Source organism: Dreissena polymorpha, chromosome 2 (assembly GCF_020536995.1).
Source record: "Dreissena polymorpha isolate Duluth1 chromosome 2, UMN_Dpol_1.0, whole genome shotgun sequence".
NCBI classification, from domain to species: domain Eukaryota; kingdom Metazoa; phylum Mollusca; class Bivalvia; order Myida; family Dreissenidae; genus Dreissena; species Dreissena polymorpha.
The window spans coordinates 54,540,732-54,562,343 of NC_068356.1; the positions used below are offsets into that span (position 1 = coordinate 54,540,732).

General features: G+C 38.5%; 1 protein-coding gene and 1 long non-coding RNA gene across 2 annotated transcripts in view; both read left to right on the top strand.

The window, feature by feature from the left end:
* LOC127869742 (multiple epidermal growth factor-like domains protein 6) overlaps positions 1-21,612 on the top strand; it is a 166,997-nt gene that overhangs the window by 8,465 nt on the left and 136,920 nt on the right. The gene's annotated exons all lie outside the window — the stretch shown is intronic.
* On the top strand, positions 637-21,458 carry LOC127867085 (uncharacterized). Its single transcript, XR_008043255.1, has 3 exons — positions 637-655; positions 1,184-1,290; positions 21,363-21,458. It is a non-coding gene; the product is annotated as an uncharacterized LOC127867085 (long non-coding RNA).

Sequence of the window (21,612 nt, forward strand, 5' to 3'; positions counted from 1 at the left end):
CGCCCATTATCAAACTCAAATATCTTCAATCGAATTGCCATTATACTAGGTGATAATATTTTGGGCATAAAGTCTGAACTAAATTTGATAACTAGTAAGATCGTTTGTAGCACTTATGAATTATGGCCATTGAATTAAAAAAAACAATTTAACGAAAACTTTCCAACGTGTGTATTTTGTGGCAAGGTGTGACTGTTGGTCACATGTTTGCGAAAGTTCGACATTAACGATGGCTGACCATATATGTAAGTCAGTTGTGGTAATAGGAGCCTTGTTGTTATTTTGTCAGAGCTGGTTCATCCACGTTTACCCGTTTACCAATTAGATAAATATTGAAATAACTTTTAACAGGCGTGTCATGCAAACTGCCTGACCGATACCAACGGAAATCGAGTGTGTGAAATCCTGAACGGTAGATGTACATACGGGTGTAAGGACACTTTCTACGGCACCGTATGCAACGAAACGTGCAGTATTCGATGCAAGAATAGAATGTGTAAGAATTTCGCTAACAACTGTGACCGTGGCTGTTCGGACGGTTACTTGGCGACAGCTGCAGCGGGACATGCAGTACGCACTGCGGAGGAGACAAGAAATGCTTCGCGAACAACGGAACATGCACTCAAGGATGTGAACTGAGTTACTACACGCCAAGGTAAATGTATTTCCGGTAAGAATTCGAATATTCTTTTTTTTAAAGAAGTTTTGCTATAAAGATAATTTTACGATTGCTCAATTCAAAACATGTATATACTTTTCATATGTATGTCTTTATGTTGTATCTACAAGATAAAATCTTGTCTTCGTACACCGTGTATTATACCATAGATAATAAGCAATGTAGAGAAAGCAATCTTTTTGAAATCTTTATTTTTCTTAATACACTTTCCATCGGCATGCATCAGAATAGTAGCGTTTTAAGTTTTCCTGAGCATCGCACTCACTTCCAGATGGCGTGGGAAGAGGTATCCATGTTACAGGCTTGTCATTTATCTGATTAAGTTGCATATGCATTTTTGTCCTGTTTGGTTTATTTTTTATATAGTACGTACCGTTCCTTTTATCTCTCAAATATGTCTTAAAGAGAAACAAAAACACAACATATCGACGTTCACTACACATAGATGTGTGCATGTAAATATTACACATTCCCTGTATCGCATTAAGTCTGTTCTTCTTACAGATGTGATACACCATGTGCTAGCACGTGCTTGGACGGCACATGCGACGCTACGGGGGGCTGTCCAGATTGCAAGAGAAGCCCCGTGGGACTGAACTGTCGAGTTCAGCGTATGTAAACTATCGAGAAAACTATACAAAATATGCCAGACTAATTTGTATTGATGATTGCATGTTTTAGTTTTGTGTGCGGGATATTTGCATTCAGAAAAGTATTACCGCATATTTTCTGGATTAAAAGTTATTTAATTTAAAGAAACGTTACTCTTGATTGAACTCTGATAATAGAAAACGCTTTTGAATATTGTCGCATATGTCGTTTCGGAAACTATGTAAGCGCCGATCGAAATAACTGCTTAATTAGTATAGTATATTGTAATCCATAAACATATACCATACCCCTATAAAACACAATTTTGGAGACTTTTGATGTCGTAAGAGTTGCGAAAAGAAATTGCAAAATTCTCGGTAGTGTTCGCCACAATTTCCGGTTATTTCAAAATATATGCACGACAGTTTACATGGACGGATCAACTATGTTAAGGAATGGGTGAAGCATTGGAAACATACAAAAACTGTCCGTTTTAATTTAATTTTAAGCAGCCTTCTGTAGGTCATTAAGAAGACAAACAAAGAATTGAATGTTATTTACTAGTACCTTATATTTTGTCGCAAAGTTATCCCTTTAGGAAACCTGTAAGTGTCAATTTATCTTTAAATGTTTCGAATCCACTCGCAGGAACCGGTCTCGCATACACAATTCTTTATAGTTCATATTGCTTCCACATGTCATCAACACAAAAACATTTCTTCGTGTCATGCGCGTTCTTCATATAATCACTGCTTTTTACGACTTTGTTGCTGGCATAGTTTTTATTATTATTATTAGCATTTTGGCTTTACATATTGTCATGATATACAAGTACATGGTATTCATATTGTAGACTTGTAGACACATCTTTTAGTTTAGAACAATTACTTGTTGTGTAGCTTAAAGGGACCTTTTCACTGATTTTGGCATGTATTGAAGTTTATCATTAAATGCTTTATATTGATACATTTAAACATTTGATCTAAAAAGCTCCAGCAAAAAACAAGAATAAAAGAGAAAGAAATAAGTAACCTTAATCTTGGCTCGAACCACTGAACCTTGGAGTAAAAGTCCCTCGGTTAGACCACTCGGCCATTCGTGCTCATACAGTGAGTGATGTATTTGAAACTTTATATGAGCAATCCTCGTAGTGTCACAAATATAACCACAACAACAGAACTCTCCAAATTATTCAATCGTTTTGCGTTGCAACGCTTTATAATTTTAAGGTTTTCAAATAGTCGAAATATGCATATTATAATATATATTAAAGCATGGTAATGTTCCATATTGCTGTTTCCTCACAAAAATCAGACCAACAACGAAAATTTACGAATCTAAAACAATTTGTTTTTAATTTGGTAAATTTTCCTAAACATGAAACGGTCCCTTTAAGCATTAGATATATCGAACTTGTTGAAAAAATAATACATGTACCGTATCCGTAGATTTGCATTTTATTGCGAAACACTTTGAGATCACCATCGCATCAGTTGTTTTGATAAAATAATTTTATTAGAGTTTAAAATCATAAATCGGTTGATACATTTAAACAGTTGTGCTGAACTTTCATTAACAAAGAATTAACAGCCAATTAGTTCAAGATTGACATAAACAGTAATTCAAGTTTTCGGACAAGTACGGGCATATTGCCATGTAGCTATTACCTTGGTTGCAGAGTGCACACCGGGGTATTACGGAATTACGTGTGAAAGTAGATGTCCTGGGACGCAATGCATAAACAATATGTGTAACCGCCAGACTGGACTGTGTGATAACGGGTGCAATACCAACTACCACGGTACACTTTCCAGTATTATTAAATGATTGCTTGTGTCTCGTTCTAGGAAAACGGGCAAAATTCAAGTGCGTAAAGTGTCAACCCAAATTATCCTGTCAAGTCAGCATAGGGTCCTGTGACACTTTCCGCATAGACTGGATTTTAGTTTACAAGAGACATCCTTATAATATTTTTTTTGTTATCTAAAATCGTAAAAAGTCGTGACTAATTAGCCAATGCGGACTGCACAGGCTTATCTGGGACGACACACACATTTATTAAACCCCGTTTTCACACAGCGGGGCTCTCTTTTTCATTTTCCTATTTGTCTATGACTTGGATTCTCAAAAGATTTAACATGATTGACTTATATTGGACTGAATGTCAATATTGTATGCAAACATCTTGAACGCTCCTGCCGGGTACTTTTGCCTTAATGTCGAAGTGAAAAGACCTTTCAACATCGCTCTGCAGAATTATTTTTCACAAATTTAGTAGATTTAAAGTGTGAGGGCATGCTATAAAAAATATATGAAATTGTATTGTACAAGTGTTGTATTTTTTCTTTGTATAGGGTTTTATTGTACAGAAACTTGCCAATGTAACACTGGCGGAACGGAGAGGTGTGAGCAGGCTGACGGCTCATGTAAATGCAGGGTAGGATGGACCGGAAAGCTATGTGACAAGTTCTGCAATGAGGGATGTTTGGGGTACGCAGTCGCGACATTGGCTTGACGCCTAAATGAGCCGGGCTGATTGCATGTGCTTAAAGTGTCGTCCCAGATTAGCCTGTGCAGTCAGCACAGGCTATATAGGGACGACACATTCCGATTTCATGCCATTTTTCGTTTACATTAAGTCTCTTCTTTAAGCCTGTTTCATTTGTCTGGTTAATTTGGGACGACACTTTACGCATATGCGTTAAGCCCCGTTTTTTCAAAGCGTGGCTAAATATATAGTATTTCTGCTTCAAAAATTGCCGAAATGTTGGGTTTTCCGTTCTTGATATGCAATATGTGTAATCTGTCTCTGATATTGAACTAAATTGATAAATTAAAACATAAACATCAAGCAATGGAAACTAACCACTGCCATTATTCATCCTGTAGTAATAAAGGGCTTGAGGGTGACGGTACTAATAGTAAAGGTTGGTCTTTATGTTAATAATTGTATTTAGCTTTCAAACAGCCTACATTTTGATATTGTATGTAACGATGAAGAATGTAATGTTCATGCCTGGATTATGAAAGAAAAAGTTTAAAGTAAATCTAACGAGTGTTAGAAAACCGGGTTTAATGCATCTGCGTAAAGTATTGTCTCTGATTAGCCTGTGCAGGCCACACAGGCTTATAAGGGGCGACACTTTCCGCCTTAACGGTATATTTCGTTTCCAAGAAGTATCTTCTTAGCAAAAATCAAGTTTTAAGCGGAAAAGTCGTCCCTGTGCAGATTGCACAGGCTAATCTGGGACGACACTTTTCGCAAATAAATTAACCCCGTTTTTCCCGAGGGAGGAGGCTCACTTATTTGTAATTATGATGCCGTCTGACTTTAAAAATCAATGCTTTATAAACGGTTCCCCAAACTGTATATGCTATAGATCACAGTGCACTCAAGATGGCACCTGCTTGAATGGCTGTAAATCAGGCTACTATGGCAGAAACTGCAGCAGGACGTGTGACAACTGCGTCGGAAGGAACTGCAGTGGTAGCACGGGCGTCTGTACCAACGGCTGCGTAGCTGGTTACTATAGCAACATGTGTAACATAGCCTGCCCAGCAGAATGCAACGAATGTGGCAGTTTAGGTAATTAATGCATCTTTTTCATATCTCAGATTTGCTGTTTTATGTTTCAATTTTTAAGTCACAGTTTTTTTTTCTACCGAAGCGAAACTGTTTAACGGGATTATATGTGGTCGAAATATGCGTAAGAGACTTTCATAGATCATATTGTATCACTTACAGAAATCTTGATATCATCGCTCGAGTAATTTGTCTTCATCGAAACATTTGTTAAAGTCGCCGTGGTGTAGTGGATATGGTGTCCGCCTAGCGACCGGGAGGTCACTTGCTCGATCTCCACTGTGAGAGCGTTCCAATACGCCTTAGACTTTTGACGCAATTGAGCTTAACTAATTAGCTTTAAACTATAACTTTTGATTTAAAGTTTGTATTACTATTTCGTAGTCAAACCTTTTGGGTCAAAGGTTTTGTAACTATTCCGTAGGCATCTGCACCAAGTGTAAAGACACCCACTATGGGCTGCCTGCCTGCACCAATGCATGCAGTGAGAACTGTGCAGTCACTTCTTTCGGTCGCGTCTGTAACGAGATTAGTGGGGCGTGCATAGGGGAATGTAAAGCAGGCTTCTTCGGTGCACAGTGTCAGTCAGTATGCAGCGTGCAGTGCGCTACGGGAATTTGCGACCGTGGAAGCGGAGCGTGCACCCCATGCAAGACCGGATACAGAGGGACAAACTGCACCATGACTTGTTCTGTGAACTGCAAACCAGGAAATAACGGTCGCACATGTGGACAGTTAAACGGCTTCTGTGACAACGGCTGCAACACCGGTTTCTACGGAGACGACTGCGTTTTGACCTGCCCGGTTAATTGCGTGAACAAACAATGCGACGCAAATGATTTTTGCACGGGTTGCACTGAAGGTTATTATGGCAGCACTTGCTCCAACCAGTGTAGCGGTTGTTTCGAACTTCAGTGCTCCCCAACCAACGGCGACTGCCTGAAGAAATGCGTGACCGGAAAGTACGGAACTAAGTGTATGTCAGACTGCCTTGAGAGATGTAATGATAACACGTGTGATCAGACGACTGGAAAGTGTGAAGGTCGGTATTTGTCATAGAATTTTTACATCACTTAACAGTAACATGTATGCTCAAAAGCAACAAATATTTCGCGAACCCATAAAATCAGTGTTCTTAAAGCAATAGCCAAAATTTCAACGCTAGATGTGGTTTGGTAACATAGATATAACGAGATACAAAATGCTCGTTTTTATTTTTCTGTGACACAATAATATTCCATTTTATTTTCCGGCAACGATATCTATTCATACGACATTCGAACACTAATATGGTACACGAACACGTGTTGAATATTTGGTCCACGCCCCCTCCAAAAAAGCATTTTGTATCTTGCTAAATCTATGTTAACATACCACATCTAGCGTTGAAATTATAAGGGACATTAATTTTGTATGTATTAACTTTATTGTTCGACATATTGCACGAAATATTCATTGCTTTAGAGTTTGAATTGGCTTTTAACAATTTTAACAGTTTCATTATGTTTAATTTGTACTATTCTCTATCGTAAGATATCATGGAAGTAAAATAGTGTCTATTAAATAAGATAATGTCACATTATTTCTTGCTGCAGATTTTCGGATTGATTATCTTTGCTTTCAAGTCGTGGTCGCGGAATAAACGTTCTAGTATTGGAGCATTTTTTTATGTTAAATACTTAGTGTCTTTTAATTGAAACTCAAACCTACATAAAGGGTAATTAATCGCCTAAAGTATAATATACCTTAACTGGATTGAGGAGAGTTTCACGTGCTTTCATAATCTCTACATGCTATAGCTTTGGTGCTAATACGTTGGGTGTAATATATAGTGTTTCCGATCCCGCACTTGGCTTCCGAAAGATCACCGCTTATTTATAACTTATCACTAAAAGACATAGAGAATACTAGGTTAGCGTTGAATACAGAGAAGTTTATGTTGCGAGGCTTAGAACGCCGGAAGCGCGAGCCTTGGCGAGCGCTTTCGGTGTTCGAGCCGAGCAACATAAACTTCTCTGTATTCAACGCTAATCCTAGTATTCTATTTATCCCATTTGATTTTTTCAACGTGACATTTAACATAAATAGATCTAATAACCTTAACAATAATTTTAATTCAGTCATAAAAGCGCTTAAAATCTAACAAATGTAACCATGCGTAGTGATATACATGTATTTGTTCTGGTACGCAAAATAGTCTTTAAAAAATTCACACACAAACTGTAAAACAAGTAAAAATACCACCATATGCCTACATTCAATTTTACGCAGTATGCGAATTTTAACACATTACGACCGCGAAAAGAATATTTTACTTTACTATAATTTATTTTATTTTCGAAAGAAAATGATCAAAATCCAATATGGCGGCGATTGCTCCTGACAGAATGCTGTCGATGTCAACATACATGTACACATTCGACGATCTAGTTCTGGCTACCATAACTTTAAATGTCGCTTTTTATGATTTTTGACTGGCGCGACTTTGTACAGGTCTGTCAATACTAAATAAACTGTACGCTGAAGTTTCTTTAGCTATCGAAGACCTTGACAATTTTGACGAGTAAACAAACAATTGCAGCGACTGACACTTTATTTGACAAAATATACAGGGCAATACGTTTTCCGACTTCGGACGAAGAATTTAAGGAAGCGCAGAACGTGTTTTTTATATAATGTTATGGGTATGCCGTGTGTGATCCGATGCATCAATGGCGCCCATGTTAAAATCATTTCCCCGAGAACAGGGAACGACAAAAGTACAAACAAAAATCAAAACATGTTAGAACAAGTATCTTACCTTTAATTATCCTTTAAAATCCATCTAATAATCCATTTAACTCAATAATTGACGATTTTGCATCTAGGGTCTTTAATAATTATTTTAGCATAGTTAAATAAAGACCCTTATGCCATTCTATCACTTTATTCAAATGAGTTTATGAACGCGATAAACTTTCTTCTTCGTCACACGCTACGTCATGTACTCTACATTACTGCTGTTCAAATGAACCGTAGCAGTTTATCTAATAATAGCCGTTGGTAAACTCGGTTGCATTTGCAGATTTCTGCATACAAACATAATTATGTTTAAACTTGCACAATGTTTTATTTATCTATGGTAAATGCCCTTATTGTACGAGAACATAATCATATATATAAATACACAAAGAATGGAAAACATTCCAGTACACAACAGATAAATGAGTAGAAAATACCCGTGTACAAAATGGGACGTTCCCAATTCCAGTGTGATGCTATTTTTACCATCTTATACTTTACACAGCTCTATGCCTAACGTGAATTAAAAAGGAAAGCAAACATAGCAGACTATTCATGAACTGTGCGATATGTGTATGGCTTGTTGTACATTCTTAATATTTAAGTTAAATGTCAAAAGTATATGCTTTGGTTATAAACAATGCACATTACACGAAATAAGGAAAATGTGATCAATTGACAATTCAGATATGTCGACATACAGTACATGTAGAAAACATGTGAAATAAGTCGCGTTTATAATAAATCGTCAAAAAAATGGGGAAAATGACGCAATAAGTATGTCATTTTATGACGCCATCAATCAGCTGATTCATTATACGGATGGCGAAAAACTATGTCATTTGACTAGATTTGAAGGTTGAAGGTCGTATATTTTAAAGCTTAAGTTTTGGCGACTTTGTTTCTTATGAAAAATCATTCAGTGGTAAAGTAAATATAAACAAAAAATAACAAAACAAAAATCGTGTAATTTTATATTTTATTTCAACATTTCTTTTGGTGAATATATCATATATATTTTTTTTCTGCAAAATGTGCACATTTTCTTCTAATGGGTGACCTTAAAATTCGATCAATGAACCAAACAATATCGACCTAATTTTAGCGCATATCGCATGACGTCATTTAAAAAGTAGTCCGTGCACGCGACAGGTATATTCCACAGTGTTGAATACAAGCAAGTATATTTCACAACGTGTTATACCGTCAATGTCGCGATGAAAATGGGATAAATTCTATTCGTGGTCTGTCTTCCATGATCGCGATAACATACCACGGGTATACGAAATCGAAATAAACACAAATCAATGAAGAAATGAATTGATTTATGTCTTTACGTAAATTATTCAATTATATTACAAATACTACAGCTGAAAATGCTTGTGTTACATCGTATATATTTAAATTCATTTTTTAAAGGGATTACATCTATCAATGTATGTTGTATGTATCGGGTTTCGCTTTAATGTGTATCATTCTGTTCGATTCATCAATATGAAGTAAAATGTTTCTCGCCTTGTGTAAACAAAAACGACTATCCCACTTGTTCCGTATTGTCCCATCTTGTTCTCTCCCGTTCTGTCTTTTCATCCATCAATGTTCATCCATCATTGCTCAGGACATATCGTTATGTACCACACGAACATACAAACAACATCACATTACTGTATAAAACACTGGCTAATGAAGGGCATGATCATGTGATAAACAGTTTCAATACCATATTCACACATTTTTTCACGTGAAACAATATTTTGTCTACGTTATCAGTGCTTGCAAAATTCACATATACACTTAAATATGTAATAGCATGCAAAATAATGTTATCATTAATTTTGAAAACCAAATTTACTTGTATAATGTGATAATGTGGAGTCAGTGCCATGTCTACATGTTTGTAAAATTTGTCTTGTAAATGCAATACACATTGAAAGTATGAATTTGCCACCGATCAAGCCATATGGTAGTGGCTGGCATGCACGGAACCAGTACATGCGCATAGAGCGTGCCATCCGATGCGATATAGAAATTATATAACACATATAATGACAATTTTATGTTAATATTCTGTTTCTATTATCAGGGGAATCAACTAAGACATACAATAAAAAGGTTCAACCGCCATAAGGGTTAGTTTCCACCACTTAATATATTAGCACGCGAACGCGTTTAGACTTCATAGACAATAGTTGTAGATTAGTTTTTATACTGTAATTTAATCGGTTGTATATGCATATATTATAGTATTCTCAGCGTTTGTGTTATGGTCTTTACTACCTGCATAATTTCAATTGTTACCTTACACGAAAACATTATCGCCATATACTAATCTGATTGAGTGATTGTTCTACTCATATAAATTACAGAAACATGCTAACATTACTTCCTTTATGCACTAACACACGTATTAACTTACTTAGGTATTAAATTGAATTTTAAAAATTCCCTTTTCGTCATTATTTTGATTTGAACATTTGCATTTAAAAATAAATAGATCCTCCACTTCACTAAAACGTTTACACATTCGACGTAAATTAAGTTCTGCGCCAGTAAGGAATAACTGCCAGATAGTCAATGATGAACTGGTTTATTTAACTCTCAAGTGGATACAACAATTTGGTGAAATACGCAGTTTTAATGGCCAACTTCCAACAAAGGGGAGTAACTCATGGGAATATACCATGATAACATAACAGTGGTGTAAGGGAGAGAACTCGTACTAATTATGTACTGGCGGAACCTCTTTTCCTTCAAATGAACACAACTCATACTTCATATAATAACACATACAAAATCAGTACAGGATTAGAAAATTAAACCCAATAGATTAAAAATGTCTAATGATAGAAACACAATATTTAACTTCTACAACTATTAAGTACATAACATGTATCTTGCATATTTAGAATTTGCATCATAAAACCAAGGATAAGAAATCATTGAACAAGTCAGTCATATATACTAAGAGAACCAAACACTATTGAACATGACAAACAAACTTGCACCACTCTAATCATTCTAATACATAATCATCAAGATATTTTGGAGGCTGTCGTGAGCGTTGAGGTCTTTGCGCTGGCTCAGTGTAACCGGGCGAGGTCATACTCATAGAACTTGTTTCTGGAGACACGTGTACTTGGGGGGGTTCACAAAATGATGACGTCATATCCGGCTCATACACAATAATTGGAACTGGTTCTACACTTTCTGGCGTAGTCAATGTTGCAGGAATGCTTGAAGGTGCTGGGGGACCACTATCAGTTGGTGAATGAACACATTCGTCATCAGACTCATGGTCTGGGTCGGAGTACACTAAAGGCCTTTCGCAACACATTTTATCATACGGAACACGGTAACACTCGCTTCGTTTAACTTTATAGGATGAAGCCCGTAACTGATTTCCCGAGAACTTTTTAACAAAGCACCACTCTTCATCGCACGACACAACTAGATACCTATTGCGAGCTTTCAATTTGCTTTTATCTGAGATAAGGTACACTAAATCACCGACACTTACATCACCAACACGTACCGGAACACTAGCCTTGGACTTAGATTTTTCACTGTGGGGGTGATTTTTCATACGTGAATCATGCCGCTGGAGGATCACATCACGGTCAGACACAGGGAGTTGAACATGAGTGAACTGAGAGCGTTGGGTCCACAATTCACGGGAAGACAGGCCCGTATGGCGTAGACGTGAATTCAACCTTGCGACTACAATAGCAAGGCCCATGCAAGTAACGGGGCCTCCACCTGGTTCATACCGCAACAACTCATTTTCTAGCTCTTGTATAGCCTTTTCAGCCACAGGATTCTTGTTTATGTTCTTAACACGGCCGATCTCCAACACGATGTTGAGACGTTTCAAGGCTTCGTCGCTTTGCAAAGATGCAAAACCCGGGGCGGGATCTACACGAATAACTGCAGGGGGACCGTCTAATGGATGGAGCTCAGTACACAAACACACTAAAGCATCTCTTAAAGTGTCCCTTTTTTCGTCAGGAATAAGACAGGCTTTAGTATAAGAGGTAACACTCTCACGCACGACTAGAATAGTTTGTTGATTACGTTTCAGTACATCTGCGGCGAACGACATGCCAACAACTTCTGGAGGGTCTTCGCTTGTATGCTTTATAGCGGATTCTGGTAATGACTGTAATGAAGCACACAAGTGGCACTGCCGAGTTACAGTTTCAATAGAGCTACTCAAGTCCAACGCGTAAAAGTGACGCTTCATCACAAGTTCAAGCTGGTGCTTAGATGGATGGTCTAACTTAATGTGTAGAGCGCTGACCAATCCGTCTAAAACGGCACGAGGAACAACTATCAACTCAGATGGTGGCAATAAAGGGTCACTGCGTTTTACCACCAGTAAATTATCTCTGGCGATTGATGCGACTTGAAGGTAACGTTTAACATCTTTGATCTTTGTTAGTTTTTTAGAGGGACGAGTACCTTGTTTGAGGTGCGCGTGTGTACGTCGCAGATCTGGACACTCGGATTGAATTTGAAGCCACGAGGATCTTGTAGCAAACGGCAAACGCGATGTTCCATTCACAATACTGTCAATGCAGACGTTACGAACCACAGAGTCTTCAGTATTACAGATAAATGTACAGATTTGACAGGTTGGCACAGAACACTCGGGGGCATTCCTACTTGCAAAGTCTGACGGCACATTGGCAGAGCCAGCAAGATGTCTGACGCTTATCTGGAAACGACTCACAGTTGACAAAAATGACGTCACTCTCGGACTAGCGGAAAACTCACCGCGACATAGCTTCTCTACAGCCTGTACGCAAGGCTGACTGTCAGTAAGTACACAAGCCGACACAGTAGACTGTATTATGTAAGGGCCAAAGTGTTTAACAGCGGACGCGATGCTCAGAGCTTCGATTTCACACGGAAGCCAAGTGACTTGATGTTTCCGCAGCTTGGCACTGAAAAAGCCTGCCAAGTGCAACTTGTCATTTCTCATCACATACAGGGTTGCTCCTATACCACGCTGAGACACGGAACCATCGGTAACTATCCACAAATGATCTGTGGGTCTCGGTATGACAATCGACTTATGATTATGCAGTGCTGCCTGTGCATCTTTGAATGATTTTAAAGAGGAGTCCGTCCACCCCACCTTGTCATGCGACTGTTTACCAGCGGCTAGGTCGTCTAGTGGGCTAACATATCGTGAACAGTTTGGCAACACACGCCCGAGAACCTTGTACGCACCGATGAACGAACGCAACCCTTTCACAGTATCTGGAGGTGTACACAAAGACAACGGGGCAATACGGTGAGGACTTGCAGATAACTGGCCAGCAGACCAAATCCATCCAAGAATTGTAGTGGACTTCGGACAGATTACAGTCTTGGATGGTGCTAGACGCAACCCACATCGAGACAAGGCGTCTAAAACACGCTCCCACTTGATCAATAGATCATCGACAGAGTTAGCGCCACAATAAAGGTCATCGGCAAGTTTTGCGACAAACCCTTCTTGAACGAAATCTCCGAGTACACGGCACATCAGTTCTTCAAGAGCTGTTTCTGATCCGGGCATTCCCATAGCACAACGAGTGTATACTCTAACACCGCGAAATGGAGTTGCTACACCACAATATTTCATTGACTGCTTTGACAGTGGTATCTGATAAAACGCATTTGTTAAGTCCGACTGTATTATATACCTCCATTGTCCTATTGTGCGTAGAGTGGAATCAACATCGGGCATCAGACTAGGTTGAGGCTTGCTGTATCGTCCAACATCGGAAAACGCAGTGACTAGTCTGTATCCGCCCTGTGGTTTTTTCACTAAGAAGGACGGGTTTAGGTATTCAGCCGTCACACCTACATCTTCTGGGCGACTGAAAACTCCTTGACTCTCTAACTCATCAAATTTCTGTTGGAGTTCGACAAGCTTGTCCTTCGCGTATTGTGGCACCCGTCCTTTACGCTGGGGAGGTTGTACAGGGCCCATGTTGATAACGGCTTTAAAGTCACCAACGGCACCGTTGTACCCGGATATATCCGACGCAAACACATCGTCATACTTATCACCCAATGTCAAAAACTTCATGCGTTGTTCATCTGTCAACACTTTATCAGGGTCAGTTGAGATGCATGTTGTATTAGACATGTGTAATTTGGGAACTGATTGATGGCTAAGCTGTGTTCCTGTAATGGGTGTAAGAACCCCAACTTTCATTGTCTCTGTATTCCTTATGAAACCAACATGTTCATGCCTTAACACTCGCTGTGGTTCCTGTGTCTCGTTGGCGATTCTGATGCAACCGCCAACTGATTCGATAACCTGCGGTTTTATCCAGGAAATACCAGAGTCATGTTTGGGCTCAATCGCCACAGTGTCCTCAGGTCCAATATCAGACGGCACATTCAACTCAATGAAGGAACCTGGCCATACGACAGATGACGTAGACTGAGCTCGTAAGACAAAGGCTTGGGTGCGTCGTACGCGGTTACTTGGCGAGTCAGATTTGGAGGAGCCATAATTAACATGTTCAATGCCGCCGATCAGTATTTCATGTTTAGCAGGTCGAATTGAAATGTCATTGGTACACATAAATGGTATCCCCGCTAGAACATCGACATCTAAGTCATTCACTACTAGAGCCTCTAATTTCAGATCAGTGTCACCTCTCGAGACATAGAAATGTGTCTCCCCAATGATTTGTAATGGAGTGACACCATCAGCCTGGAGCGCGCTCTGGTTTGTTTTCATCACCGGAGCTCCAATGTACTGCACGACTGAGCTTTTTATCATGCTAACCTCAGCCCCACTGTCCAATGTCAACAATATGGGAAACTGTCTATAGAACGTTTTCAAGACTGGTGACTGTTTGGTGCTGACGCGTCGCGAACAGTGAGTTACAACTGGTTGCAAACTATGGGTTTCAGAGTCCAATGTATCATCATGACCAATATCCTCGTTTTCGTCAGAGTATGTAGTGAAGCGGATTTTTTCAGATGATTTCATGTACTTTCTATCTTCCTCTGGTAAGTATGTACACTTACTCAAAAAATGCTGGAAATTCGGTCTTTTTGCTTGCTTGCATATTGGGCAAGTTGGTCGCTTAGGTGGTAATTTCCGTTGGAAAGATGACCTGAGTACCTTCGCATCAGCAAGAGAATGAACTTCATCGAGTAGGCTAGAGATCGCCAACGATATTTCGGGTTTAAGGGATGCAAGCGTTCTAGATCTAAGATCTGTTGCGTACTTTTGTTTCACTAATGCCGGTAGACTTGGATGAATCAATCGTAACCATGTCAAGACTATCATATTCTCGACAGTAGGGGTCAGTTCCTCATCTTGATCTGGGACTTCGCCGTGGTGAGTTATCAATCCACCCCCTTTCATAAGGTTGTCGTCCACAAAGCTAGACAACCTCTGGTATAGATCCTCAGGACGTTCGTTGGGCTCTAAATGGATCTGATCTAGGTCTAAAAAATGTCCGCCTGTAGATTGGAAACCAAAATGTAATCGAATTGACTGCCATATGTTGTTAATGCTGACTGAATTTCGCACTATAGTGTTTCTTGCAATAATAGGGCAGAAATTGGCTATTTGACCCAACATAAGCACAAGTTGCGCCACTTTTTGAGCAGCAGTACGACCTCCCTCTCCGCCATCATCTGTGAAACCGCGTAGGGGATTAGCTGCTGTTTTACGACCCCAAGTAGTTCCATCTACCAAGAATGTTGCAAAATTAGGATCTAGAGACAATGTGTATTGTAGATTTTGGCGCCATGCCTCAAAGGTAGTAATACTTTCAGTTCTTGTTAACTGCCACTGTTTAGGGGCACGGTTGGTATGGGCCATGGTGAAATGCGAAAACACAAACTGTCAGAGTTCACAATAGAGGGTGTTAAACTGTTCCAAGTTCACATTTGATGTACAGTGACTTTTACTGCTCTATCTGTTTATGATTTGCAATGTTCCTTTCCGATTAGATGTTTTGTAGATGACCGTAGGTTCGTATACAGTGCTGCCACCACGCCAGTAAGGAATAACTGCCAGATAGTCAATGATGAACTGGTTTATTTAACTCTCAAGTGGATACAACAATTTGGTGAAATACGCAGTTTTAATGGCCAACTTCCAACAAAGGGGAGTAACTCATGGGAATATACCATGATAACATAACAGTGGTGTAAGGGAGAGAACTCGTACTAATTATGTACTGGCGCTGTATATAAAAAACACAAAACAATTCAGGGTTTCTTTCAACCTTATTTGAATGTTTCTTACTGAAGTTTATTTATGCCATATTGACCCGAATAGCACAAAGTTGTTAAAATGATACTTGAATCGTCCACATTCCCCTTGTGTTCTTCGTATTCATACAATATTGTACACTTAGTTTTATGTTTTATTAAATCATCGTAAGACACCACGTGTAATATTAAAGAAAAGCGACAGAGAATGTTATATTTGATTTCAAGAGGGAACCAAATTCTTCATTTAGAAGCACGAACAACAAACGTTTAAATTTATTTGAATTTATTTAACGCGATATGTTAATTGTTTTTAGGCATAAGAATATGATTTATTTCATTATAAAATTTATTTTTTAATTTTTATAACAATAAACGGAAACAGTTCGCGCCAGAAAGAATAACTCTTTCTCACTGGCCCTGTATATTCAGCCCGAGTACTTCCATTTCCCAATATAAGAACATATGAAGCAACACATTATCATGCGATAAATCTTGTTTCTGTACATTCATTAAACATTCGAGTCTCATATTAATGGAATTAATTAAACACGCTAATAAACAACGAAAGGTGTATCACTGATAAATGAACAAAATTTCTCCGACGTTGGCACAGTTAACTCGGGCTTCTCATCAAAACGTGGTCCGTGTTAGATTGTTTAGCATGCACTTTTGGTTAATCTGTGGCATTCTGTAACGAAAATTGTCTGGGCGGCAATCAATGTTACTGCCTTGGCTGCGCGGTCGTCCGTTGGGGCGATATTTGTAACCGAAAATGCCCCAACTGCGTGAACGGATTTTGTGAGCAGAGCATCGGTTTCTGCCAGCTGGGATGTGTCAATGGTTTCTATGGCGACAATTGTAACTACAAATGCGGCGACCGGTGCGCGGTATGTAATCGAGTGTGTTGAAATCTGCGAGCTGAGTGACGTTGGCACATCATCGGTGACACGTGTCAGCGTAACTGATGCGTCATCTGTGTCTCTGACCCTGGGTTCGCCATGTACGCAAAACATAACGGTGACTGCAAGAGTTGCGTGTGCAAGCCCGAATTCCTTGCCCCACAATGTACTCTGATATGCAATCCAGCATGCGCGGAGAGAGGTCACGACGTGCAGATGTGTAAAATAATCACCGGGGACTGCCTGTGCAGATGTTACGATGGGTTTTACAAACCCACGTGCGCGCATCCGTGCAATATCACGTGCAGGAATAAACGATTCGCGAACGCCGAAAACAACTGCGTGGACCTGTGTAAAGGAATATTAAACCTTTCCGACCTGTGGCACTTGTTGCAATTCAAACTGTGTCAATTCCACATGCGATGACATAGATGGCGCTTGTAGCTACATGTACGGCTGTCGCATCGATTACTATGCAAAAAACAATGCAAGTTTACGTGTCTCCAATAACACGACAATTGCGTCCGAACGCTTGGGTATTGCAAAGAGTGCGACCTTTCTAAACCCGGATTCCAGTGCAGAGCGGCTGGTAGGTGTTAGGACGGAAAATCAACCGTTCTTTCATTAGTTCTTGCATGTTGCTTACCTGCTAATCGGCAACCAAGCTTTTGTTTAGCTCTTCGGACAGCTCATTGAGATATTGGTTTTATTTAATCTGTTTCTTTAAACCATAAACTAACATAGCGTGCCATGTTTTATTTTATGTCTAATTTATTTTTTCAATATATTTTTGTTCATTTATCCGATCCCTCATACGTCCAGTTTTAGGGGAATAAACTTGCTACTTTTTCCTTTATCTTAATTCATTTCATGTATAAGCTTAAGTATTTCTCTTGTTCTACTCGACATAATGTTCATGTAACTTATACGTCACTATGTAAGTACGAAACAGGCTCGAGGTTATACACTTCAAATATTTAGTTGTATAAACCATGTGCATTAACGTCTTAATTTTGTGGAGATAATAACTTAAAGATACGCGGTTAAATATGATACGTTTTACTCAATATACGTATGAAATTTTCGCTCTCGCCAAATGTAAATTTACTGACCCAGTATCAAACCGTGCCGGGTTATTTAGAAGCTGTGAAATGTATATTATTATATCAAAATATATTCTGTGCTCTTTCGGTCGTTTCAAGATCCATGTAAATTTCGGCTTAACAGTTTTTGTTGTTTTTCAATGTCATGCGTCTCAACTTAGAGTCCCCTTTTGCGTACATACATCTGTATTGTGTTTTATGTATAATACTCATTAATTTTTCAGATAATTATATCAATTTGGTTTATAACGTGTATTTGGCATTAATATTTTCCTAAATATTAATGTTGAAGCATACACAACTTAAATGAAATAAGAATTGTTTACCAGTCACAATAACTTTATGTTCAATTTCTAGTTTAACTATATTTTCTCACACAGCGGGTAACATTAGGAAATGTTGAATCTTGTTACCAGTTCGCTCACATCGATACTGTTGCTGTTAAACAAATACATTTATAATAAACCTTAACATATTATTAATAGTTTTGCCTCAGTGTCATCTGCGTCTGTTATCCGATTTCCGGTGTTTGCCAAGGCGCATGAGCAAAGAGCTACTACGGAGAAAAGTGTGACATCCGGTGTGGTGTCGATGCACGCGCTGTGCGCAGTTTAAAAGCATGTCTGGTTTGCAATACCGGAGCTCATGGACTGTCATACAAATACAACTGCAGTACCCAGTGCCTCCATTTGTCGTCCGGTATGATTTCCTGCAACAAGGTGAACGGTTGTGAACTATTACAGAGGCGCATGCGTTGTAAGCTTCTATCGACCCACGTGTACCTCGTCATGCAGTTCGTATTGTGAGGATGTCGTTTTCGAACTTCAGAGCGGAAACTGCTCACATGGGTGCAACGTCTTCTGGGTTTCTGTGACAGGACGTGAAGCGAAAACTGCTTTAACCGGAATTGCCTGTGCGCGGCTTACAGATGCATAGACGGATGCGTTCCCGAAATGTACGGTCCTCTGGATCACAGGCATCTGCAATAATTATGGATACTGCACCATCGGCTGCTATCATGGGTGGAAGTTGGGTATGTTCAATCGGATTTATAACTCCTTATGCACAGATAAGCGGTGTAAAAGGACGTTAATGAGTTGTACAGAGTGCAGAGAGACAAATCCGTCACCGCTGTTTGGAACGTTCTGGTAGAATCATGAGATAGAATTTGTGAAGTCAAGTTTAACTGTAACATTGTCCTTTTAAACAAAATATTTGTTTCATAAAAAAGATCGTCTTATTACAATGATGTTATATACGTATTTAACCAAAGACAAACAAGGAGCCACATGGACTAGATACGTGTTAGAACGAACGGCTAGCTTATTAGCTTAACCTCTTACGCATACGCATGACCAGCGTCATCTAAAAAAAAACATATCAGAAATTGCAACAATAATGAAAAACTTTACCAGCACCGAAGAAACACAATTGTATTAAAATCAGTACTTTACTTATACTTAGTTCATTAAAATATTTTGCATACAGTTAAAGAATAATAGTCACACAACAACTTACTGATCTTTTCGATCACTCTGCATATCTTAGATTATATGTACGCATACGGTAGGTTAGTGATAGGTGCTTTATGGTGCTGTATAACGTGAGAGTTATCACAACACGGTACTTAATAAATCAGGAGATTTAAAGTTTTGCGGCTGATGTTATTAAAATAACATATGAGTTTATGGAAGCATAATAATGTAATTTAAAATCACCTGTAACTTAAACAATACTAATGCAAAGTAAAATAAAATGACAGAGCAATAAATTGTCCGCGTTTATAATTTTGATAGCATGCCTGCTTTAAAACCCCAAGATATACAGCAACAAAATATACATATACACAGAAACATAACTTTACCTGCATCAGCAGGAGAACAGTGATATTACAGCACGTGTAATTAATGGCGAGGAAAGAACAGTGTGGTCCATAATCATGGAATAAAATGACACAAACTGCATAACAAGCAAACATAGATTAATAAAATTGGGGTCAATGCCTCAGAACGGTCTTTGAAAAAGCACTAGGGCCATAAACGGATTTTAAAGAAGTCCAAACCACACCCTTTACCGAGAGAAATTTATAAAACATAAATAAAAAGGAAAAGTAACATATAAGCATCACAATATAAATTTGATAGAAATAAAATAGAATATATTTCAATTGTGTTACCAGTAAAGGACTCAATGCTGAGATGTGAAAGAAAGCAACGGAACTGTAACATTTTGAGCAAGGATAAAATGAAACTGAAATAAGTATCCACGTATTCTTTTTTTAAATAAAAACAATAGAGACATAGCATCTTATATAGAGAATAACAGGTTACTGTCCCATCGTTTTGTAATATATCAGACAAGGCTTAGAATAATATAACGGCGAGGCTTGCCGTTATTTTTATCGTGCCGAGCCTGATATATTACATAACGATGGGACAGTAACCTGTTATTCTGTTTATCATACCACATTTCCCTAAAAATCTCAAAACAATTCATTTAGTATATTTAAAATGTACGGATCCCCGCTGATTTTGCTGATCCGGCTTTTACACGTTTACATATATGTAGCAACGGCGTTCGAAAAGACGACACGAATAATCGCTTATTTTAAACATCGTATAGAGAAAACAGTTTTTTAAACTACGGAGGGAAATAGTACACCCGCTTTAATTATAAACGTCTTGAATTGGAGATCAGGAATGAACTGCAGCGACAAATCTAATCGAAGAACACACTGTACCGAATAGTTTGGAGACGCCATTTTGGAGATGTGTATTGAAATTGACATTTTGATGATAGTGTCAATATTGACATGAGCGTGTTTAATCGTTTGTTTAAATAGTTGAGGATTAGCATACATATATCATTTGTCTTGACTTTCTGTGCAACACTTGCGAGTGCAATTAATATATCGATATTTAAGATGTATTGGCCATTTGATGACTTCATTTAACTTCTGTAGTGCGGGCTGTGGTGAATTTTTTTTAAATAAACGTTTTTTGTGATTTATGACTTTAAACTAGAATAAATAGGTACGTTCTTGGTATGAAATTGTTTGTTTTGTTGAACCTGATTCATGTTGATAGAAATTGTCGACTTTATTGCAAATCCCACGTAGATCCAATCATTGACTGATATAAGAACTTCCTGTTGACCATGATATAAAAAATATATCAGGCAACGTTATATCAGGCAGATATCAATGCGGTGGTATGATAAAGTTTAATATTAAGATATTGTCATGCATTTCAGACAGTAACTGCAATACTATTTAATAAGTTTGTAAAACGTAATATCTCTTACCGAACAAGCAAACAGGTGAGATTAATAAACAACTCTTAGTATAATTATTTACAATCTGTATGATTGTTTTCTAACAAATTATTTAGATGTGTTCATGCTTTCAATCTTAAAGCTGTGCCAAAGAATTGATTGTAATTCCCGTAATAATGTTTGTAATGTCATGAATGTCACAACTTTTGTTTTAGCGGTTTCGTCCTCTACGGATTCGAACAATCCTGATACACATAACGATAGCAAGCCATTACCTGCGGCAGCAGTGGGAGGATCAGTCGGTGGATTTGCCGCTGGTGTTGTTTTGGTGATTGTTATTATTATGCTAAGACGCCGGTATCGGGTCAAGTGCCCGTGTCAGCGCAGAGAAGAATCTGGTACGTTTATTAAAATTGTGTATTCGTTCATGTACCATTTATTCGCACTTGTAAGCATATGGAAAAG